The sequence below is a fragment of the Fukomys damarensis genome, unplaced genomic scaffold (assembly GCF_012274545.1).
Source record: "Fukomys damarensis isolate Sample0158 unplaced genomic scaffold, DMR_v1.0_HiC HiC_scaffold_33, whole genome shotgun sequence".
Taxonomy (NCBI): Eukaryota; Metazoa; Chordata; class Mammalia; order Rodentia; family Bathyergidae; genus Fukomys; species Fukomys damarensis.
In genome coordinates, this window is record NW_022900945.1 from 3,347,615 (window position 1) to 3,372,054 (window position 24,440).

At 47.2% G+C, this 24,440-nt stretch overlaps 1 long non-coding RNA gene and 1 pseudogene across 1 annotated transcript; one reads left to right on the forward strand and one right to left on the reverse strand.

Annotated features, from left to right (window-relative positions):
• Window positions 1–15,675: 15,675 nt before the first annotated feature.
• LOC109117438 lies at window positions 15,676–16,495 on the forward strand (annotated as a pseudogene).
• A 91-nt stretch (window positions 16,496–16,586) lies between these two features.
• LOC104848881 lies at window positions 16,587–24,107 on the reverse strand. The gene is made up of 4 exons (XR_004515056.1): window positions 23,779–24,107; window positions 23,481–23,549; window positions 17,215–20,286; window positions 16,587–17,100 (listed from the first exon to the last, which is right to left on the reverse strand). It is a non-coding gene; the product is annotated as an uncharacterized LOC104848881 (long non-coding RNA).
• Between the last annotated feature and the right edge of the window lie 333 nt (window positions 24,108–24,440).

Consider the following 24,440-nt stretch of genomic DNA (forward strand, 5'->3'; position numbering starts at 1 on the left):
AAGCTTTGGGTATTACAAACTGTGCTGCTATAAACATGGGTGCACATATATCGCTATGGTATGATGCTTTTCATTCTTTTGGGAAGTACCAGCAGAGGAATAGCTCGGTCAAATGGGATCTCTTCTTATTAAAAAGCTTTTGCACAGCAAGAGAAACCACCAACAGCATGAAGAGACAACCTACAAAGTTGGGAAAAAATTTTACCAGCTGTTCCTCAAAGGTCTACTATCTAGAATATATAAAGAACTCCAGAAAAACAAAAACAAAAGCAAACAACAACAACAACAACAAAAAAACAGACCTCCCAAATTTAATGATCCAATCCAAAAATGGGCATCTGAAATGAGCAGACATTTCTCAGACGAAGAAGTAGAAATAAACTGATCATTCGAGAGATGCAGATGGAAACAGCACTGAGATTCCACCTCGCCTCAAAATGAACGGCTGCTATCAAGAAATCAACCAATAACAAATGTTGGCGGGGCTGTGGGGAGAAAGGAAACTTCTCCACTGCTGGTGGGAGTGCAGACTGGTGCAGCCACTGTGGAAATCAATGTGGAGATACCTCAGACAACTGGGACTAGAGTCCCATTTTAACCCTTTCGCAGCTGTTTTGACTTTTGAAGATCTGAATTTCACAAACACAATGTTGCACAGAAGTACCAGACCCAAACTGGTTTCATGTTTTCCATTTATATGGCAGAAACAACCCTGCTGTTGGAAGTCAGGCTCTGTAACAACCCAGAAGTGTGAAGGGGCTCTGGGAACTGGTGTCCTACTCACTTTCTTCTCACTGGTACACAAAGCCCAACACCCACACATAAAGCAGGAGACGTTTACTTGGCTCAGGGTTTGTTGTGGCTTCAGCCTGTAGTCCTGTGGGTCCAAGGCAGGGCGGCATGGCCGAGGGGCCTGGCAGAGGAGAGCTCTCCCAACATGGAGATTGGGGAGCAGAGAGCCAGTGCAGGGAGGAGAGGAGAAGAGGTAAACCCTTCTCACCCCGGGACCTACCTTTCCGACCAGGTCTCACCTAACCGCAGGTCAGCCATGGGCTCGTCCACCCGTGATCACCTGCCCATGGGCCATGCGGCTTTCGAGGGGCATCTAGATACAGACCAGAACAGCTGGGATGTTCTGTTTCTTGATCAGGTGGTGGCTACACAGCAGTTTTAAGTTTGTAAAGGTTTCCTAAGTTGCACGCTTCCAAGATGCCCACTTTCCTGTATACATGTTCACCTCTCTGAAAAATAAACAATGAAAAACTTGCCTTGGTTTTGATGAAGGAAGTGAGCCTAAGGGAGCTTTGGAAAACTCCAGACCCAAGTGCTGCTCCGCTGAACATGCCTTGGGGGGTTACTGCAGAGCAGAGACCATGCACAGCAAGTGTACACAGGAGCCCGGGGTGCAGGAAATCTCAGGGTCAGCCGTGGCTGGGGGAGGTGTGAGCAGCAACCTCAGGGCCTCCTACTGCGTGGCGGGGACAGACACGTGCAGGTCAGTGGCGGTGCTCTGATCCTGCTCATGTGGCTGATTATGTTTTCCCTCTCTTTCCTACACTGTATGAGAGATTCACGTGATGGAAATTAGCAAGCTTACTAGAATCAAGGTCAATGGCAACACTGCTTTCCTTTGTGTCAATAACCAATTAGAAGGTGCAATTTTCCCAAATTTCAATAGAACATTTATATTATACACATAATATAAATGCAGAATTGTAGATTATGCATATATGTCTAAGTCATAAATCTTACAAGGATGTGTTATACTTCACTGGAGGAACATTTCAAAAATGTATTGCCTGATATAAAAGCCCTAAATTTACTGAAGGATATATGATATTTAGATATCAAGGGATAAAGTAGTAAGCACTCAATAGATGTTGACTAAATGGTGTTTTGAGATGTTGGAAAGGGTCACATCTTAGCAAAAAGTTATCCTTTCTTCATAAAGCACTTAGAATAGGGCTTACCACATTGAAAAAGTTAAAAAGACACTGAAAGGAAGAAAATACACAGCAGAGAGGAGAGCACACAGCGACTACATTCCTGTGGGGTATCTACCTGCACACACACAATTTAATTTTTTTATTCTCCTTCTCCTCCCCTACCTGCTCCCCCAAGCCCTTGGTAGGTGTGGCACAGGGTCAGAGAAATGCTAAACATTTTGAGTTCTCTGTACTCCATCATGTTTTGTTTCTACTGGCATTTGTGGCTTTGTTCTAACACCAAGTGCGTGTGGCCATTGTAGTTTGTGAGGCTGATTCATTCCCATCCTCGTGTGGCCCATGCATCATTGTGAAAGACCAGCAGCATCATGGGATAGTCCCCGAGGCTCGTGGGGCTTCAGGGACTTGTCTTAGATGAGAAATAAGCTCACTGCTCCTCAGACCCAGGCTCTCTGGCCTCAAGGGTAGTGAACTGTCCACTTAGAGCCATCCTAAGTGGCAGCAAGCCAGGGTCCCAAGTAGAAGGGGGAGGGGTTTGGGGTTGGGATGTCAGAGTAAGTCACATATAAACTTGTGTTTTGTGAACTAAAACATCTTCAAACTTGGAGAAATGTGGCTTTCAAGAAAAACTGCCTCACAGTATCTAAGATTGGAATATTTGTTATTCTTTTAAAGTAATGTTTGGGGGTTCCTTCCTATATTTTCCCTTCTTATAGTAACATAAAAAAATAACTATTAATAGGAAAAGGGGAGGAGGACTTCACCATCAGCATACCCAAATGTGATTCCTTTAGAGTTTCAAGGGCCTATTACAAATAAGTAGTCATAGAAAACTAAATGAGCACGAAGGACTCTCAATCATATTGTGATATAAAAAAAAACAAAAACAGACAAACGTGTGTAGAAGATCTCCACTATCTGAAAAAACGGGGTAGGAAAAGGAAGGTGGATCATAAGAGCAGAGTATATGTGACAACCTTGTCACGTAGGGACACAATTTCCTCTAACTAGGGCTAGGCATATTTCACCCTGCCAGTGCTGCTTCTGAAAAGGCCAGAGGTTGCAAGAGAGAGAAAAACACCGCTCTCTTCCCTAGATGCCAAGGGAAGTTTCCGCCCTTCCCAGCCCCTGCCAGCCTGGTTGCCACATTCCGTTCAAGTTTGAATCTCCTTGAAAATTCCCGTGATGGTGAGGCCCAGATTCCGCTGTAGATATCTTATCCACTTGACCTCATTCCTGGTGCTTGCTCTGCTCTGCTTTGCTGTCCTCAAGCCTCTCTGGGAGATCCAAGCCGGAGCCAAGGCAGCCTGGTCTGTCTGGCCTGGGTCCTGCTGGTGCTGGAAAGACTGCTGTCATTGTCGTTTCGAGGGCCACTGCTGCCACGGCTGTCCTCCGCGCCCCGCGTCTTTCTGTCTCAGAGGCCCACCTTCTGTTTAACCCTTAGGCTGGTTTAGACTGCGGCTTGGAAGCGTAACAGCAGGAAGGGTTGTGCCTGCTCTAACTCAGGGACGCTGCTCTCACCACCGTTCTTGCAATACTTCTCCAAGCTTTTCGGTGCTTCTGATCTTTTTACTTTCTTGACGATGTCTTTGGAAGCATAAAAGTTACATTTTGATGAAGTCCATTTTATTTCCTTTAGCTCCCTGTGTGGTTTAAACTGTTACTTATTTATTAGATAAATTTAATTTCTTCAATAGGTGGAGGGGTCTTTGAAGTTATGTCTTTTCATCTTGAGTGAGCTTTGTCACATTCAAGGACTTTGTCCCTTTCATCTTAGTTGCCAAATATCTCAGCATAGAATTGTTTGTAGAATTCCCTTGCTATCCATTCAATATTTGCAGAGTCTGTAGTGATATTCTCTTTTTTATTCCTTTTTCTTGGCCAGTTAATAGAGAATTTCCTTTTACTTCCATATAATTTCATTCCTATTTTATTTTAATTTTTGTATTTATTTTAGATACTGCATTTTTCTTTCACTTCTGGCAGTGCAGCAGAATTCAAGCCCATATAAGAAGACAACTACTTGCACACTGGTTCCAACACTGCCTGACCCTCAGCAGCAGGGGCACTGCATCTCCCAAACCAGAGCTCCTTTCCCCTATCCAGAGTCAGACAGGTGAGGTGGCCTCTGCCAGGCGAGCGCCTGTGGGGTCTGTACTTATGCAGCTTAGCGGGTGGGCAATCTGAAGTGTGCCAAGAGTGTGGCCCTGTGCACTGCAGACAGGCGTCCCCACGGTGACGTTTCTGACCCCAAAGGTCAGGACTGGGATCGGTGATATTTCTTGGCTGAAGCAGCTAAGATCCTGAGAACAGCTTTGACTGTGATGCCCAAATAATAAATTTAGATGAAGACATTTTAAAACTTGTTTTTTCCCCCCTTTGGTTTGTTTGTTGAAGAGACAGTGGTCTGGCTATGTTGCCCAAGCTGTTCCCAAACTCTGGGCTCCAGAGACCCTCCGGCCTCAGACCAGGCCTTCTGGTGCACATCATGACAACATTTTGTGTGCCCAGCTCGAAAGCAAAGCATTAGATCCACTTTGGGACAAATTTGGGTGAGAGTGGAGGGAAAAGCTTCCATGTGTCAGCCCGGAAGCTCCTCCTGCCCTCTCCCCAGAGTTACCTTGCATGACCTTCATTTATTTCTTCCAAATATTCTTCCTATCTTTCTGCATACCAGAGTTTCTAGCCTATCTCACTCCTCTTCTCTCTCAGGAACTTCATTTGACATTTATTTCAACGCAGATTTACTAGACAGCAAGTCGCTTATTTGAAAAAATTAAACATTAGAGTGAGGTGATTCATAGACCACAAACCCTGGTTTTCTGAGGTGATTTGGGAGTGATATTGCGGAGGGCAGGGTGAGATAATTGCATTTCTCATTTTCATTTGATAAATGTTTCCTTTTTGTTTGAGGGTAATTTCACTGCATGTAGAACCCTAGCTTGTTGTATTTTTTCTCTCTCAACACTTCAAACATTTCTCTCTGTTCTGCTGTCACCCCTAGGCCAGCCTTCTCTCGGTGACCCCCGTTCTGGGGTGTCTGAACCACTGCTCCTCAGCCTTGGGTTTCCCATTGGGAACCTGCAGTCCCGCCGGTCTCCCCGCGGGGCAGGCTCTGTTCGGTCCTAACAGGCGATGCTGCTGAGGTAACACATGCTCAGGGATGGCCTCCCACATGTCTCTGAGGAGCCCAGCATGCAGTCTTGTCTGTCCCAGGGGCACTTTCTGTCCCAATCCCCTCCCCAGCTCTACTGGGCCTTAACTCAGGCCCTTAAGAGTGCGGTCCTTTGGGTGTCAGCCAAGTTTGCTGGCAAGGCAGTTCCTCCTTGTCACGCTCTGGCGTCCAACAGCTTTGTGTGGCAAGAAGAAAACAGAGCAAACAGAGCAAACAGAGCAAACAGAAAGAGAGAGAGAGAGAGAGAGAGAGAGAGAGAGAGAGAGAGCATGGAGGGGAGCACTTGTCTTCTCAGTGCCCTCTGCTGATGAAGCTGAGCTGGCCCCAGCAGGGAAGGAGAAGTGTTCACAGGCCGCAGCGCTCTGGCATCCCTCAGGGTCGAGAAGGGTGAGTAGACCTGAGGAGCAGCACACTGAGAAGCGGCTCCACATCCCTCGGCCCAAACTGCAGACTTCGGTCCTTGGCGACGATGGACCCGGTCTCCTTGTCCATCTGCCTACTGGGCTTGAGCTGAGCTCTCTTTTGTTTGCACAGCGTGGTCACCTGACTGAGCGCCCTGCCCTGCCCTGGCCTCCCCCGTTCCTCAGAGCCGCTCTCTGTGCACGACTCGGTCTCTGTCAGATGCCGCCCCCTGGTTCTGACTTCATGGACGCCATGACCTAACATACAGCCCCGGGGCCTCAGCTTCCTGCTGCTGTTTCCCTGTTTCGTGTTCTTTGTAGCACTGGTTATCTTTTTTTACTGTGCCCTCTGCCTACATAATATAAACCAGATAAGAGACAGAGCCTAGCTCATTTTATACAGTGGCAGGAGGATGAGCCCGCCATGTAGAAAGTGATGGTAAAAGAGCTGCTGAGTGAATGAAGGAAATGCACTCTACAGCTGAAGACGCCAAGTCTCAGAGAGCAAAAGTGGCTTCCCAGGGACACATGAGGCAGGAGCCAGAGTCACAGCGCCTCCGATCACCATAGCTCTGCATCCCTGCTCCCTGAGTCCTGGAGAATTATGTGTCCTTGTGCATGGGATGGCGAATTTTCTAAAATAAATGAGGTCTTGCTTTGGCCTCTGTCCCATCTAAACAATATGGCATTTCTATCCCCATTTGTTCTTTCACAGGGTACAGGTCTGGCTCTCTGCCATGTGTACGTCGATATAGACTCTTACACTGACACCCCTGAAGACCCTAGAGAAAGGTAGAAATGGTAGTCATGGAAACTTTCACAGGAAAGATTGTCTTTGGAATACTTTGGAAAATCAGAACTTGGGTACTGGGAAAATAAATATAGAGAATAGATGAAGACACCCAGAGTTTATTTTCTAACACTGTTCTCCGATAGAGTAAACTAGGGTTTCTAGGGGAGATGGCTTGTTTAAGTATGGGGTGGAAGGTATAAAGCTTAAGATACAAGAAATAAAGAATGCTCAAAAGAAAAAAAACACCACATAGAATGATGGGGATATTGTAAAGGGAGACAGGAACCAATGGAAAACATTTGTAATGGCCAGAAAACAAAAAAAGGAGCAACACAATCAATAAAGTAGTACTGGGTTATTATACAGAGTATAACATAAGTATTCATGAGACCATCTATACTGATACAAGAAAATAATTGGACAAGTAAATGGGGTGAATAGATAAATGTTCCATCGAGAAAAATTCCAAGTAGTTTGGGGAGACTGTGTCCTCCAGGAGGCAGAGCCTGAGCTCCCAGTTCCTCAGTTTGGGCGCACAGAGTGACTTGCCTTAGGATGCCATTAGAGGAGACCAGGCAGGCGCCCCCTCAGCCCGGGACCATGGGCACCAGCATAGGATTCTTGATATGAAGTGTTGAAAATGTCTTTTCTCTCTGTGAGCCTCCTCACCAAACCCAGAAGCCCAGTCTCATCAGGACAAAGTGTCAGGCATCTCACAGGTGGGGGCGTTCTCTGAAACACCTGGCCAGCACTCCAAGCCTGTCAGGGTCACTGAAAACAAGGACACCCGTGAAACTCTTAGCCAAGAAGAGGCCAAGGAGATGCGGCAACTGAAGGGAGTGAGGTACCCTGCATGGGACAACATGAAGAAGGAACGATGGATAAAGTGTGGTGGCTAGTTAATACCAGTTTACAGGTGTCACGGATAAGCCGTGTGAAAACAGAGCGAACACAGTAAAGCGAGTTAGGTGTAGTTAAATGGGAGCCATCATAGCCGCTTTTCCACGGACCTGAAGCGTTCGGGAATGAGAGGCTCCCCGCAACACTGAATGGAAAGGCAACAATATTTTTGTCTTGCAGTTTTTGAAAAAAAAGAGAGTTGCAGCGACACCCAGAAAGGATTAAGCCCTGTATTTCTGTCAAGAATGAAAGGAGAAAGGACACACCATTTGGTGGGGAGAAGGGCAGGAGCCAGGTTGGTGTGCAGCTCACTTCTGCTCTGCTGTGTCCTGCCTCTTCATGGGAAAAGCTAGAGCTACGTGGGGCCATGTGACCAAAGAGGGAGGTCTGGCACTCCCTTCATGCAGTGGTGTGTGTGTGTGTGTGTGTGTGTGTGTGTGTGTGTGAGAGACGCCTCTGTACGCTCAGGTGCCTACAGCCAGGGACTTGCCGGGCACCCTACCGAGGGAAACACAAGCCCTCAATGAGGGAATTCTGCTACTTGGTGCCCGCTGATATTTGCCATGCAGGAAGGTGAGCTGAGGTTTTCTCATTTTCTGATATTTCAAAGGAGGCTAGAAATTCAATTTTTTGAGCACTTCTACTATTTATTGGTCCACGTTTGCAGTTGTAATGTTCACCCTCCTTGTGGAGCTGGCTCAGGGACGGAACACACCTTCATGCCTTTTCGTCCCCTCCCTGTCCCCTCCCCACATCTCTTGGTCCCTTTCCTCCTTGAGAAAGATCTGTTTCCCTGTTTCCCATTATTTCTCTTTTATTTTGCTCTTTATTTATAGTTTGGGTTTCTCATATAAGAGAAACAGTAGGACACTTAGGCTTATAGTCTGCTTTATCTCACTTAACATCGTGGTCTCAAGGTGCACCACGAAAATTGTCCTCTTCAGCACGGGCTACCATCTCATCAAGTTTCTGGTGAACATCGTCCAGGTATGGGGGGAGGAAATCCTCCCTTGCCGGGCTGCACAGGGCCTCGCACCGCCCGTGAGGCTGAGCTGGGCAGCGCTGCGCGCGTGGTGGGAGCGGGAAGTTGGTCCACGCGGCCCGAGCGTGTCTTCCGGAGCCCGGGACACTGCAGCGCCTTCGAAGAAACCAGAAGTCGGGGGTGGGGGGGAACTTTGGCATTTACACCTGCTCTTCCCAGCCAGGAAGAGAGGCGCTGCGGACCAACGGTTGTTAGGCTGAGTCAGGGACGCCGGCTGCCTCTGGGACAGTGGCTTCGACCCTAGCAGCCGGTGGGGCCCACGCGACACACAGACGCCCTTGCTGGGCCAGCTGAGCTGTCCGCTCCCGCGGGGACGGAGCGGGTGGGTGCCCCGCTCTCTGCCGCTGAGAAATCGCGGTACTCATCAGGCCCGCTCCTCTCTGCTCCAGGTCAGGGCATCACGGCTCTGATCCAGCGCAGAGCAAGCTGAGCAGCCTGGCCCAGTGGGCGATTGGGGTGAGAGCCGGGGAGAGGCCAACCAAATCGAAAGGGCTTATTCTGGGGTGAAATTCTCCCTCTCCGCTTGCCTGTCCTTTCCAACCGTCCCCGAGGCGTCTTGGCATCCTTTCCCCTAAATTCTTGTCCATGATTTCAGTGTGAACTGCTCCCTGCCCCTGGGCCAGTAGAGGAGCACACCTCTCAGTACTTCAGAGCCTCCCTGTGCTAACGTGGGTATTTCAGAAACTGCGCCCAGCACCTGCAGCCCCAAGGAGATCAAGGGTCCTTTCTAGGATTCATGGTGAGCCTTCCTGGGCAAAGCTCGCGCGTCGGGAGCCGAGCAACTGGCACCTCCACGTTTAGGGCAGGACTTTGCTAAGGGCTGGAGGAGGATTTTCTAACGCGGCTGCCACTGCCAGTGCCCTCTCACCATGTGAAGCAGCTCAGGCCTCTCATCTCATTGACATCACAGGAAAGAGGGCTTGGATTTCACAGTAACGACACCTAACGACACCTAGCAACCTTGGTAAAGGAAGAGCGTAACTCTCGGTGTGGCCCTCCCTAGTCCATCACTCTCTTCCCAAACAGGCAAACACGGAGCAGCCCCGGAAAACTGGTGTCATGCAGGACTTTGCCATTAAGGTTTACATGAAATCTCTTTGATGGGTGTGACAGGAGCTGGACTTGAGGAGGAAGGTAAGCAGCGTACATCCTGCTTATCCAAGCGAGTGTTTCTACCCAAGGAGTCGGCATGGGACAGGGTCCTACCCTTATTTCTAAAATGTCCAAGCAGGGATTTAGCTCAGTGGTTCCGCTGCCTGCCTTGAAATGTTTGGTCATTGTCAGATAATTTTAATCACTTACAAAGGAGTGTTCAAAGTCAAGTGAAGTGAATAAAGTGGATGGCTGAGATATCTAGTAATTGTTTGGGGGTAGGAAAGTGGAAATGAGTAAAACTTAATGAGGCAGTATTTCTCCCACGGGAAGCTGTTCTGGCCCGGGGCAGTAAAGAAAGAAAATACTCATGGTGTCTGATCAACAGCTAAAGGGCTACTTATTTTGTAGTCAAACGTCATTTGCTGGTATCAGATTTTCTTTTTGCTCCTGGTTTGATTGTTCCCAGTGTCCCTCCACGCATGGAGAAGTGGACTGAGGTGGGATGCGTCCACTCATCCGTGGCTGCACCTGAGCATCTGCCGAGCACCGGGCACTAGAGGAGGACGAGGAGCTCAGTGGACTTGGCCCCTGCCATTTAGAACTCACGGTGAGAGACTGTGGGTCCGGAACGGAAAACATGACCAAGCAAATCTCTGAGGCAGACTGATTGCAAACCACTGCTGTCAGCCAAGTATGCCCACCCTTTACCCCTTTGAGTTAAATTTTTATTTTTCCATAAAATATCACAGAGACAATGCTGCAGGCCTCGGAAGCCCAGCGGAATGTGATCAGAAGCTGAGCCTGCCAGGGCTCCTGCCTTCACAGCGTTTGCGCTGCCTGTGCTCTTGTGCACAAAGGCTGCTGCCCAGTCAGCAGTAGTCAGCCAACAGTGCTTCAGTGAGTCTGTTTTTCCTAAACACCTCTGTCCACATCTTTGGTGGACAGAGAATCAATCATGTTTTCACAAACGGAATCCTATGCCATCATGTGTTACAAGAAAAGAGGACCAAAGCTGGGGAAGAAAAGCTATGGCAAGGGACTAAGTTGAACTTCTAACTTTCAGAGGTGGCTTAACACCCTAGGGACTTAACATGGTGTTACTCATCTCTGATTCGGTGTCATAAAAAGTCGGGACAAGCACCTACTGTGCTGAGTATTGGGTACGATGAAAAACAAGGTATCTCGTGCCTTGGCGAGAGAGACAAATAATAACCATTTAGGCAAATGCATGACTATAAACTTTGAGGAGATGCTAAAGACAGTGGCAGTGTAGTGGGCAGGTAACATGGAAAGGGGCCCAAGGCAAAGTGGACAGCAGTTGGAAAAAGAGATTTTCAGGCAGGAGGAGCAGCTTAGGGTGGCGATGCCTCCTTTGTGGCCTTGCTATGAAAACTGACCTAGCACACGTGCCACTCTCAGCACGATGCCCAATGTCAGGGTCAACAAATGGCAAGTATGGTCATTTCTCTTTATTTGCAATAAGAGAAAACCTATATGACTGTTGTTTAGTCAGACTTCCCTTATGCCGTGTTTATACATTTTTATTTTAGATATAAATATGAGAAATTTAAAAATCCATGCTCAATTTCATCATGGTTAAATTTCAGCCTGTAGTTCCAGCCAGAATGTTGGTGGTGTCATTCAATATATATTCATAATCCTTTCCAGTTTTTCTGTTACCTGCACATTGGCAAATGTATTATTAATATCTTCGAGTTGTTGCTAACAGGGATTGATCAGAGAAGTGGATGTTTGTTCCTCTCTGTGGGCACCAGTATCAGGCTTGTGTGTGTTTAGCAGTGGCACACGGAAGCCTCTGTGCGTGTCTTGCACAGGTTGTATCCCCAGTGGCTCCTCAAGTTTTAAGCTGCCTGGACTCGTGATTCTGCAGATCTCCTGATGCTGACAGGGTCAAATCTTTTGCTGAACTCCTAGAACAGCAACCAGCCCACCCGCGACTGAGCAGCAGCCTCTTCCCCCAGTGACTTAGGCATCTGCAGCTCTTCTTAGACTCGTGGAGATGAGCAAACATTTGTCCTTTCCTTCCTTCTGATGATACAGTGAAGATGAATTTTAAGATAAATATTCTTAGAGTTGGTGACATTTCACATCTGGTTACTTTGTCATTAGTGATACAACTAGATTTAGTAAGAGACGTCCTGCACAGCCAGTGTGGGTGATGGCAAGTCTGGGCATTTGTCATGTGCTCGCCACACACAGACTCGCACTCAGCACAGCCTCAGCGCGCGCACGCATCCGGTGAGCTTGGGTCCTTCATTTCCTAGCCCACCACCAGAGGAGGGAGGAGGTGGACAGAGCCTGCCAGAAGTAGGCACATTAACAGAAGCAAAGAACAAATAGGCATTTAAAGATAAGTGGAGAGACAGAAGAAGTGTGCAGATTAGAGACTAAAATATTACAGAAGCCCGAGACCAGGAGAGCAGAGGCAGCCTTGGAACACGGCTGAACACTGACCCAGGACTATGACCGGTGCCCGAAGTGCTCACGGTTCTTGTGCCGAAGTCTGTGTTTCTGCACGTCCCGCTTCCTCGGCGCTCTTTCTGGAAGCAGTGCTGTTGTTTTCCTTCAGAACAACAACCTCAAGTTGCATCTCGCCCTGGAGAAACATCGCTTAGTGTGTTCTTCGCCCTCTAGCCACGGTTGAGCCCATGGTCCCAGCTGGCTCGGTCCCCGTCCCCCAGGATGTGGGTGCTGAGCTTTTGGGCTTGCTCATCCTCTTGGTGGCACCTGGATCCATGCTCCCACTCTTCCTTTCACAGAGAAACCTGGAGCTATGTCCCTGAGCCTTTCTAGACTGCTGCCCAATCTTCCGTTAATTGAGGAGTACCCTAGAACACTCTAATAAAACACCTATTTGCTACATTAGGCAAAGGTACTGTTTGGTCACTCACATCTTGCTATTCAACTGACACAGATTCATCAATGAAAAGGCTCATTTTTGGTTCCACATTTAATATTTGCAAGGCCACAGATATTTGCAAAAAATTAAAAATGTTTCCATACAAATTTGATAAAATACAAAGAAAACTGGCACTAAAAGGATGCTTCCATACTGATGCATTCATTGATTTCCTAACCACACCAAGTAAGTGACTTGTCACTGCGTACAAATCCAACCCACCTTGACGGTGTGACCATAGCTGGGGCAGCTTATTTTTCCAGCAGCCTCTGGCCAGCTGCTTGATAAAACAGAGGACGCCGCAGGAGCTACTTGAGGACGCGGCAGAAGGCCGTGCTCTTGATCGGGACTGAAACGCTCTGAACCTTGCACAGATGTCTCGATCTGTGTGCAGTGGCCGTGCTGAGGAGGACAAAGCAGTGACCCAGGGGATGCAGTCCTGGGACTCCAGATCCTGTCGTGCACCCCGTAGATGCCGAAGGGAAGGGAGGTTTTTCTGGAGACGAGCTCATTTCCTGTGTCTCTGGCCTTGCCTTTCTCCAGCCTAGAAAACCCAATTTCCGCCTGTCACCTACACCCTGTATCCGCAAACCATTCTCTGTTAAACTTTCATAGTAATCACAACACTGGTGCTGGCTAGGCTTGCAGGGAGCGCGACGCTAATCTCTTTATGGAGATTTCATCGCTTATTTCTCACAGAGCAGTATAGGGTATTCATGTTTTGAATCTAGTTACCCAGTTATAAATGGGGAGAGGAAGAAGGGATGAAGCAAGCGGGGGTTGGAAAATAAAGATGAATCAAGTTATATAATGTACAGGCACAGGCTTCCTATGATGAATATGATCGATATGTATGACAAATGTGTACAAAAGTATATAAATACATATAAATTTATAATATAAAGTTCAATAAAAAAATCACACAAGCACACACGCGTGCCCCCCTGACACGCACACGGAGCACACAAAACACCCGAATCAGGCTTCTGAAGGTACCCACAATGATCACTTTACTGGGATTGCATTCAGTTTTCTTTGTGCAGCTGTAAACCCCTAAGCAACACTGGGATCAACGTTGCCTAATCAAGGAGCTCTTTCCTTGACCACCTTATTTAAAAATTTAGCCCACTTCCGTCTCCTGTCTTCACGAATACCTCAGTGGTTCCCACGCAATTCTTCACTCTCGGCTGACGAATCACTTTATTGACCTTTCTCCCGCAGGCTGACTTTTGCCGCATTTCTGTCTGCTTTCTTCGCTGCAGCCTCTGCAGCCCCCAAAAGAGTGCTGGGCACAGAGTGGTGCTTAGGCTACTTAGTGCAGGGATGGATATGAATGATTATACATGCAAATGTGAGTGACACCAGCAGAGCCCCCTTTGGAAATGCTGTCAGACAGGCATGAGGCAGTGTTGTGTAAATCGGGAGCCATTCTGCATAATGTGAGGGAAAATCATTTCACAATTAAATTATGACTGGGGCTGTGAGTCCTAGTCTTCTTGCCTGCAGGCCAGCTACTGCAGGCTGAAACATAACCCCGTTTTGCCTCTGGTCACAGCTGAGACCTCAATGTCCATGATGCTGTGATACTAAACAGCAAGATTCCATCAGCTGAAGACAGCCTGGGTCTTTGAGAACTGAGTAGAAAGGTTTTACCTGGGGAGGGACAAATTTCTTATCAGTTTAACTCATCTCACCTACTGTTGTAAGAACAACTTTGTTCATCTTACCATCCCAATCAACATAAGATCCTTGTGGTCCTAGGATTACCACCACTCTCCAAGATATCTGATACTTCCTCCTGTTAGAAGATCCTTGTCAATTTAGGATTAGCACCACCCTCCTAGTCATCTGTTACTCCCTATGGACCCAATAAATAGTGGCAAGCTCAATGTGCTTTTGTCTTTGCTGCCCAGAGCAGCACTGATTAGGCCCAGAACCCAGTTTCTTCTCTAAGTCTCGTTTTCTGTCTTTATTCTTTAATGCACCTTGTGCTGTCATGGCTCACAGGAGACCAGGACCCACTGCAGGGGTTCTGGTAATGTCCCCTTTTCCTGATCCCTACAGCACCAGAGAAATATTTCTGATGGGCATTGTTGGAAGGCTTCCTGGGATTTCCATGGAGAACACTGGGTCCTGAACTTGCCAGACCAAAGCAGCAACCATTGTGCCTGTGGCCACCTGGCCAACAGCAAGGGTCATACACGGGAAAGGCTATGAGGAAGAGACCACCTGTCTTTGGATGGGCACTCCAGGAGTGTGTTTCCAACATGTCCAGCTAGCAGTGTTGGCACCAGGAGGCATAACTTGTGTACATTACTGATGCTGTTACCTGTCTGGGGCTGTGTCTGCGCTTTTAGACCCCATCTTTTGGCCACCCAGATCATCTAATGTATAAACTTCTAAAGAGCAGAGTGCTGCTTTCAGTACCATTTAGTCATTTCTCACAGTGCTCTAGCCCTTTAGAGTAGCTTTTAAAGTTACTTGGTCCATTTTGGGTGGAGGACATTGGATTTCTATTTTTGCCCAGCTACATAAATGGAAGGGATTTTGGCAGGACTAATGCTCAAGACCTGCCAACCCACACTCTTGTTCTACAGCTGGAGATCTTTTGAAGTGATTTTTTTAATTACCCGACGTCTTCCCTAATGAGACAATAGATCTGGGTACACAAATTTGGTATTTGGAAAAGGGCCTGATGGTCTTTTCAGAATCAGATGAGGAGCAAAGTTTCAAGGAAAAGCAACAGAGGTGGGATTCGGCAGACCTGGGTCCCACTGTTGCTCCTTCGCTAGTCAGCTTGCAAGCCCCCCACTTCCCTGGTTGCCCCTCTTCACTCTGGGTCACAGCTCTGCTTGTGGAACTCTTAAGTACGAGAGCCTCAACACAAACCCTAACTGCAGCCAAACAAGAAGGCTGCCCCGATTTTGTGGGCACTGGGCTATGGTGGTGAGTTGGAGGAAAAGAGCACTTGAAGGGTTCTAAAGCTCATTTCCCCAGACTTCTTTATGGAACTCCACACAGTGGGATGGATTCACCCAGCCTGTGCTGCATGTCAGCCTAAATACCCAAGCAGCTTGTAAGCCGTGCACATTTATTCTCATGCTTATTTGTCTGCAGTGCAGTTCAGTCCTGATGTTTCAGCTGAAAGGAAACTTGGTCTTGTTGGGTACTTTACAAATTTTCTTCACTGAACAAAAATAACAAAATCAAAACAAAAACACCTCAATTGAGTGGCAGGAATATGTCAATCACAAAAAGTAGAAATGGTCCAGAGGGAAATGAGCTGGAAGTTGGTTTTAAATGAGAGTTGTGCTAATGAATCTGCTCATTATTTATAGTGTTGAGAACAGAAGTCACCCCTCACGCCATAGGACAATGAGCAGGACTGAGGGAAATTCTGCTGACCCCACTCATGAAAGTCCAGGGCTGGAATAGGCCTTTGCTTAGAAGGTAGAGAAGACCCTTCCTGTAAGTGGCCTGAGGCAACCGGCGAAATGGTTTGCTACTCTCCTGACCTAGAAAACCCCACCAAATCATGCAAACTAAGAGGCTCAAATCTTTGTGTTCACTTTAAGACCTGTGAAACTGCCTAGGCCAAGGGTATGCATATCCAAAAGGCCACCAAGGATCTGAAGGGTGTCACACTGGGGAAGCAATGTGTGCCATTAGGGAGTTACAGTGGTGGAGCTGGAAGGTGTATCCAGGCCAAAAGGGCTGGCCCAGTGCTGGCAGCCCAGAGACAGTGCTGAATTTCTGTTGTACATGCTCAGAAATGCAGTGAGTGATGCTGAGCTTAAGGGCTTAGATGTGGATTCTCTGGTCATTGAACACATCCAGGTGAACCAAGCACCCAAGATTAACCATACATGAGCTCCCCTGGCCACAACGAGATGATCCTGACTGAAAAGAAACAAACTGTTCCTAAACCAGAGGAGGAAGGTGCACAGAAGAAAAAGATATCCCAGAAGAAACCAAAGAAACAAAAACTTATGGCATGGGAACAGACTAAGCATAAAATAAATGCAAATAAAGTAAAAAAAAAAAAAGTAGAGAAGAGTTGGGTGCAATGGTGCATGCTTGTAATTCCAGCTACTCAGGAGGCTGAGGCAGAAGGATTCCAAGTTCCAAACCAGCCTAGGTTACTTAGCAAGACCCTGTGTTAAAACTTAAATGGTGCTCAACGTTGTTTTAATTTGCATTTCTGTAATAGTCAGCAATGTTGAATGTTCATATATTTATCGACCATTTGTACTTCTGTGAGGTGTCTGTTCATTTCACTTGCCCATTTTTTGATTGGGTCTTTCACTTTGGGGATCTAAGTTTCTTGAGTTCTTTATATAGTCTAGATATTAGTCCTCTGTCTAAGGAATAGTGGCAAATATGTTTTGCCCATCCTGTAGGCTGTCTTTCCACTCTGTTGGTTGTTTCTTTTGCTGTGTAGAAGCTTCTTAACTTGAGAGGATCCCATCCGATGATTCTCGGTACTATTTCCTGTGCAACCAGGATTCTGTTCAGAAAGTCCTTGCCTACGACCATAACTGCTCCTTGGGTTCAATCTCAGGTATTCCTCTGCCTAAAAAAGAGTAGAAAGGAAGAAGAAATAGTATATAGGGTAGAAACTGCTATGTAACAAGGAAAAAAAACATATCTAGCACTTATCTAGGCTGGGCTCCTTGGGCAGCTTCGTTTCATGACAGTGAATCAGTGAGGATCGGCTTCAGGCTCCTGTCCAGGCTCGTCAGCTCCATCCATGGGTTTCTCTTCCTTCCGGGGCAAATGGCGAAGCGGGACGGGTTATCACGGTGGGGCCCGAGGCACATGAAGCCAGCTAAAGTGCACATGCGCTTTGAAGACCGCGGCTCTGGTCACGCCCCCGGCGCTCCATTGGCCGGAGCAAGTGGTCCCCAGAACCAACCACAAGGGCGTTGAGGGGCGTGTTCACCTGAAGGCAGGCCCAGGAGAGTAACTGCCGAGGGGTAGACTTTCAGCCCCGTTCTCTGGGAATATGGAACTGTGGTTAAGAGAGCTTGGGAACCTTAGAAGCTCACGGCGTGTGATTGTGTTAAAGGCCGGATTCGTTTGGAGTGGTCGTCCTTCCCACACTTCAGCAGCAGCCATCCTGGAGCTTCCCGCTCTTTCACAAAGCCTCTTTGTGCCGCGTGGCTTCTGCCGAATGCACACTGGGAATGCTGCTCCCCAGCGTGCGGTTAAACAGACATCTGGCGCACCGGCCGCGGGCCCACAGACCTTCTTCCTTGGATTCCTGAGTCCGGAATTGTGTAAGTGCCCGGAACTCCTGAGTAGCCAGTGGTTCCTAGCAGCCTGAAGTGTGACTCCGGGAACTGGACACGGCTGTGCAACTTGCTCTGAGCCCGCGGCGAGAAAGAAGCAGTCACTGGCAGATTGGGCCGCAGAAGCTGGCTGAGGGCTCACTGGTGGGTTCTGCGCCGACCTGGGGGCCCTGCCCGGCAGCAGGAATCACGACTGTGTGATCTGTAGGGCTGTTTTCACCGTTTTCCCTTCCCAAATACGGTTCACACACCTTTCATGCTGCCTGAGATTCTTTTAGTATGGAAACAAAGCTGTATGTTGTGCAGTACATGAGAACATTTTGATTTAACAGCGTGAATGGAAGGCGTTCATTTTCTGTTGTAAGACACAGTGAATCAGTGCATCAGTTGGTACAGCTTGGAGCTCGGTTTGGAGAAGAATGGTGTGCTGACAAGGAGAGGGGTACTGAGGGAGGGAGCTCACTGCAAAAACCCCACACGTTTATTAGAGTCAGCTAAGGACAAGCAGAACTCTGGAAAAGCTCCAGGCCTGGTTTTGCTTTGTGGGTTTTAGAGAGACCTGTGCTTGCTTAATACACATTTCTCATAAAGGATTTCCATTCCCCGCGGAACCATGAGGCCAAGTGTGGCTACAGCTCTGCAGTTTTGATGTGTTGTAGCGGACGGGATTCTGGAGGTTATCTATCCAGCACTGTCCTTTTACAAACGAGAGGATGAAGCTACAGAGAGGAGAATAAAGCTTAAGATCATTCAGCTGGAAGCCACAGAAATGGGTTCAGGTCTTACAGCTGACACTTTTCCCCAGCATGTTAACTACTGCTCCGTGCAGCCAGCCGTGGCTCTAAGCAGTTCGCTTGGTTTGCACTTTTCCACCTATGATAACCCAATGCCTCACTGCTCCCTGGAAATGGATGAGGAAACTGGCACAGAGAGGCTAGCGGACTGTCCCCTGGGTCGCCTGCAGAAGAGTGGCAGGCGGGGCATATCATGACGTAGTTTCCGAACCATCATCTTGCACACACCAGGTTTTACCTCCAGAAGCATCTGTCAGACAAAGGCAGGGCGATGCACCACGCCCCTTCACTCACCCACGCAACAAGAAATGGGCTTGGGAAAGCTCTGTAGGCCCCTAGCAGGCTGCTCTCTGAGGCATCTTTCTAGATGTTTATATGCACCGTCAAATTCACCCATCACCTTGTTAATCTCAGTTAGATGCTAAATTTCACCCCCGCAAAACAACTGGGCAGAAAGCAGGAGAGATATCATCGTGCTGTTCTAAGACAGTGACCCCTAGCAGGAGTCCCGAAGGGAAGAAACCGGGGCTCAGACGGAACTTACTCGGTGCAGTGCACTACAGATAAGTAAGTAATAAGACAGACAGGCAGGTGCCAGACAGGTAAGTGGAAGAGGACACGGCAGTCGGGGAGCTGGAGCTCGATTTGGACCGAAAGTGGTGCAAGCCGTAAATCTGCTCTGCAGTTACAGACTTCAGGAACGCTGTCACCCACAGTGTTGGTGGGCAAGGGGCAGGGCCGAGACACTCCACTCCCTCCGTCCACTGAGAACCTGGACATGGGTAGCTCTGGCCCTGTTCCAGGAGTAGAGGAGAAAAAGATAAAACAGTCGAGGCACTGCGCAACATTGAGATGAAACAGAGTCGAGGAGGAAGCACAGACATCTGAAAACAAGCTGCCCTGGGATCCAGGAGAAGGTTTAAGATGTAGCCCAGTGTCCTCAGGACGGCAGGAGAAGATGCAGAGCCTCTGAACCTGGAGCAGAAGGTCCTGGGTACCACGAGCTGCATGGGGACCGCTTGGGAAGCGAGCAAACGGGGACGCCGCTGCGGGGCGGACGCCGGAGGACGCGCCTCTGGAAACAAACCGAAAGGGAATCCTGCACGTCACGCAGCCCTTTTAGTAAAAGATACAAGGAAAGGACAAAACACCTACGGGCCAATGATTGCCGTTTTGTATCCGGCGTTGCTGGAAGCTGCTAGAACTGAGGAAATTTATAGGTTTGAGTAGATTTTCTGAACAGGAAAAAAAAAGCAATACTGAAAAATAAATTAGCAAAGATTCAAGAAACTACAAAAAAGGAAAAAAAAAATGCCCAGAACAAAATTAAGATGAAATAAGACCCACACAAAATTAGTAACACAAAGATGATAATTTGTTCTCCCCCCGCCCCCCGCATCCTGGTTCACTCCGAAAAAGAAAAGCCTCCATTAAGGCTGATAAGAACAACAGAGAAGATGTGATTAAGCAAACTACACCTTTAGAAGGAAAAGAGAATATTTCGAACAAGTAGCTTACACGCCAAGTTTGCGTTTGTTTTCCAGGGCTCCGCTAACCGATACTGCGGTGGACTGAGCGGCTTGAAGAGCAGACATTTGCTTTCCCACAGCTGCAGGCTGGAACTGTAGGAGCTGGGTGTGAGCAGGCGTGGTTTCTCCTGGGGCCTTGCTCTTCGGGGTGCAGGAGGCTGCCTTCCAGGTGCACCCTCACGCCACGTGGTTTTTTGTGTCTGCCACTACATCTCACCCTGTAGCAAATTTACTCCTCTTGTATGAACACCGGTGGACGTGGATGAGGAGGGCCCACCGGAGTGGCTGTGGCTTGGATGTCCTGTTCTGAAGACCTGGAGGGAAGGGCTTGTGCAAATGGCAGGAACACAACTCAGCAGAACAGTCCAGAAAAGTGCATTTGTGAGAAACATGGACTCATCTACGGCGAAATAGAATGGTAAGCTGTCAGTAACATGCAGTGTGGTCAGTTTACAGTGAAAGAGAAAGGTAAATGTTTCAATAGCGTGCAACACAGGATCAACCCTCCCCTGTACTCTTCCACTCCTGACAGCCACTGCGAGTTCACATACATTTTGCAAGGGAAAGAAAATCCTGTATTATGTAGTTCTTTCAGGAAATAAGAGATAAGAAAAAGTTGTCCATCTCATTTCATTGTGAAAGTTGGTTAAGTATCATAAAAGTAAATTTTAGGCAATATATGTGCCAAAATCCCAGGGTATTACCAAAAACTCTAGCACTGTACATAAAACATCATAATCCAATTTAATTTATTCCAGATATGTAAATGTACTTCAACTTTAGAAAAATATGCTGATGAATTTTAGCACAATAAAAGATTAAAAGAGGAAAAAATTGTCATCTCAAAGTATCTATAAAAAGCTCTTGAAAAATATTTATTTACATGTAAAACTAGTAATAAAGGGAATTTTTATAACCTGACAAAGACTATTTCCCAATAAAATACAGAAAAAAAATGCTCAGCTTTACACTCATCTTTCAGGTAATTGCTAATGTTACAAACAAACAAATACCCCAAATAAAATAATAAGAAAAGGAAGAATATTAGGATTACAAGAAAAGGTAGGAAATTGCTGTTATTAAGAATTTATGTAGGAATTTAGGTTTTAAAGAGAAAACCTTTAATAAACTGCACCTACATTAGTAGAATTTATTTAAAAGTTTGATGAATTGGATAAAAATTCATATGCAAAAATTTATTGTATTTTCATAAAATAATAAAAAACGTGGAAGCAGTTAAATTAAGAAGGTACATTGGAATTTACAGTAGCAGTTTTACACATGCAATTGCATCTGTGGGAATAATCTTAAAAAAGAAGACAAAGATCTTTATGGAGAAAATTACTAAACTTATTACAGTGCATTAAAATACCTTGATTCATAGAAGACATGGTATCTTGTGATGCGATGGCTTATAAAAAGGAATACTATGTCAGGGCATCAGCCTAACCGGCGACTGCCAAGGCCACTTCTGGTAGCTTTAGAGTTCATAAGGTGCCGCACGAGGACCCGGATGATCCGGGCGGCCTCTCCAGTCCTACCTCTTCTCACTTTCCTCTCACTCCCACCATTGCTGCTCCTTATTCGTTTCCATCTGTTTTTTTACAGCTGCTGTTCCAGCTTCTTCAATGTTGTTTCTCCAGATACCCACGTAGTGGGAGCTGTCCACCCCGGGAAGGTCTCCTCAGAGATGACCTCTCTGTCTGACCAGCTCATCAGCAAAGTGAGCAGTTCCATACCTGTCGCTATCTCCTTCCTCGTTCTATTTTTATTTACAAGCTTTATCACCACTTTACATATATTTAATTGTACGTTTGTATTCCTGCACTCGACTAAAAGACTAGACTTTCTCTCCAGCCACTTCTAGACATCTAGTTTCCAGATACACCTGGTTCATTCATAGAAGCTTAAGGAATATTCGTGTAATCAAGGAATACATGAAATTCTTTGCAAACTCCTATTCAGTATTTTCACGTTGACCAGGTATTTCATGGCAGACTTTAAAATTAGGTTTTTTGACCTCAACTTGGGCATTTTGTTACAGGCACATGCCCCCAACTTTGCAATTAATTTAGTGCTTGTTTTTAAGCTGATGATTTGTTTCCAAGTCGGTATCATTAGGCCTCCACTTCTGGTTGACATTTGTTGTACTGAACTCTGGGCCTACCCAGGGAACATCATCAGGGATTCATTCCTGTAAACTTGGCTTTGTTAAGATGAACTAGGAAACGAGGTAACAAAGGAGCCTGAAGGTGCCGCCAGAGGGGTTGGGCAAGGACCAGAGCCATCAGAGCTGAACCTTGCATCTACCACTTGCATGCAAAGGTTTCAGCTTTTCCTGTGGCTGGGAGGGGGTGTAATTGTGTCCCCAAGGGCTCCTGCTGCGGAAGCGTGGACATCAGTGTGATGATGCAGGCAGTGGTTGGAACTTTAAGGGGTGGGGCCCAGTGCAAGGTCATGATCCTTGGAAGGAACTGACAGTTCTCAGGACCCTGGTTAGCTCTCAGGACAGTGAGCTACTGCCAGAAGCGCGAGCCTGGCCCCTTGACTTCCTGACTCGCCATGTGGTCTCTCTTTACCTGCTGCCTCTGCCATTATGTGGTATAGTCAGGGGACTCTTACTGAAGCTAATGCCGTGGTGCTTGGACTTCTGGCCAAGCTAAACAAACCTCTTTTATCTAAAAGTTACCCAGCTTCAGATATTTCATTGTAGTAACAGAAAAAGGGCTCAGTAATAACTCATGGGGCTGGAAGATTGATTCATTCCCAAAGAGATCCTCTTTGGTCCTAGGCCACTGAAACCAACGGACTTGTTTAAGTCAAATCTCAGAGCAAACATTAGATTATCAGATTCACCCTTTATTGTGGTTTGTTGGAATATGAAAATTTCATGCTTCTTTTGAAGAGAAGGATCCAGGAATAGATTGGATGATCCCAAGATACCGCTATAGATTTTGTTCTGTAATTAATCAGTATAAGTACACAAGGAAGTCTTACGTCTAGTCAGTGAGAAGGCCCACCTTTCAGAAAACTTAATTCATGATCATTTCACATGACCACAATGCAGACAGGAATCTGTTATGAGTTAGATCTGAAATGTACACTCGAAGCCTCCTGTGTGCAGAAGGCGACTGGGCAATGGGGGTGCCATGCTCAACAGTGCCCTAATTCACTGATAAGTTCGGGAGCTGAAGGTGCTGTTAGGAGGTGGGGCCTGGTGGGAAGAAGTGCGTCACCGGGGTGAGACTCGAAAGGGTGCGTTCTTTCTCCTGGCTCCTCCCCTCTCTCTCTGCTTCCTGGCTGCCATGGGCCGAGCAGCTCTGCTCTGCCCAGCCCTTCCACTGTGCTATTTCTACCTTGGAGCTGGCCAGCCAGGGACCGAAACCATGAACCAAGTAAATCTCTCCTTTAAGTTGCAGGTGTTGGGTATTTTGTCCCAGGGATGGGAAAGTGACTGATACAAAGTCTGACACTAGAGATACCAGGCAGAGAGAAGGCACTTGAAGCAGGGCTAAATTTAGTAGTTAGAAGCCACTTCAGCTCAAATTCTTGGCTTCAAACTACTTGAATTCAAATTCCAGCTTTGCTACTCACAATGCACTTTGAACAATTCCCTTTACTTCTCCAAGTCTCGGTTCCCTCTATCACAATACATTTCTTTGTCTGTAAAATAGGGAAAGCAATGAGAAAGTTCAGGCCAAACTGTCAATACATGCAGATATTTTGTAAATTTTATAGTAAATCTATGTTAAGTGCTCGTTAAGGGCCAGGCATAGTACTAACCTTATGTCTATTATTTTATCTTTTATTTATTGTGTGAAGTAAGTGTTCTGCTCATAGCCACACTCTAAATGAGAAAAAAACAGAGATCCAATTTGCATTTCCAACTCACCTTGGCAGGCGTGGTGGCACATACTTGTGATCCCAGCACTCCAGAGGGTGATGCACGAGGGTTGCTGTGAGACCAAGGTCAGCCTGCACTGCACAGTGAGACCCTGTCTCAACCACCAAACACCACCACCAACAAACCACCCCCATCTCACAGAAAAGCTCTCATCTTTGTTGTTTCCTCTGTAGCCAGGTAGCCAGGGAATGTTGCATCTCATGTGGAGGTGAAGTGGGGTACAGATGACCTTCCAGGCCACTTACATAAATCCCTCCCTGCGTCATAGGCAGACACACGCACACACACGCACACACACCCGTAGAGGTCAGCCCACTTCCCTTCTGATTAGCAGCAGTGTCATTTCTCAGTATTGTTTTCAAAGCAGCTTAGTCACAATAGGTCCTATAGTGCGTCTGCCCTCAGTGCTGATAAAAATGTTCTCCGGAGCCAGGTGGGTCTCTGCACACGGCCGCAGCGCTGTCTGTACAGAGAGCTCATCTGAGAGGGGGGTGGGGACGAGGGCGTGAAGCAGCTGGACGGCCCCTCCTCCGCGGACCGGACCGCAGCTCCAGGGGGGCCGCGACTCCTGGCTCACGGCTCCCCCGAGTCCCAGGTGGAATCTCAGAGTTGGGAGGTTTTAAGCCAGTGCCTTCGCTTCACCTTTTCTC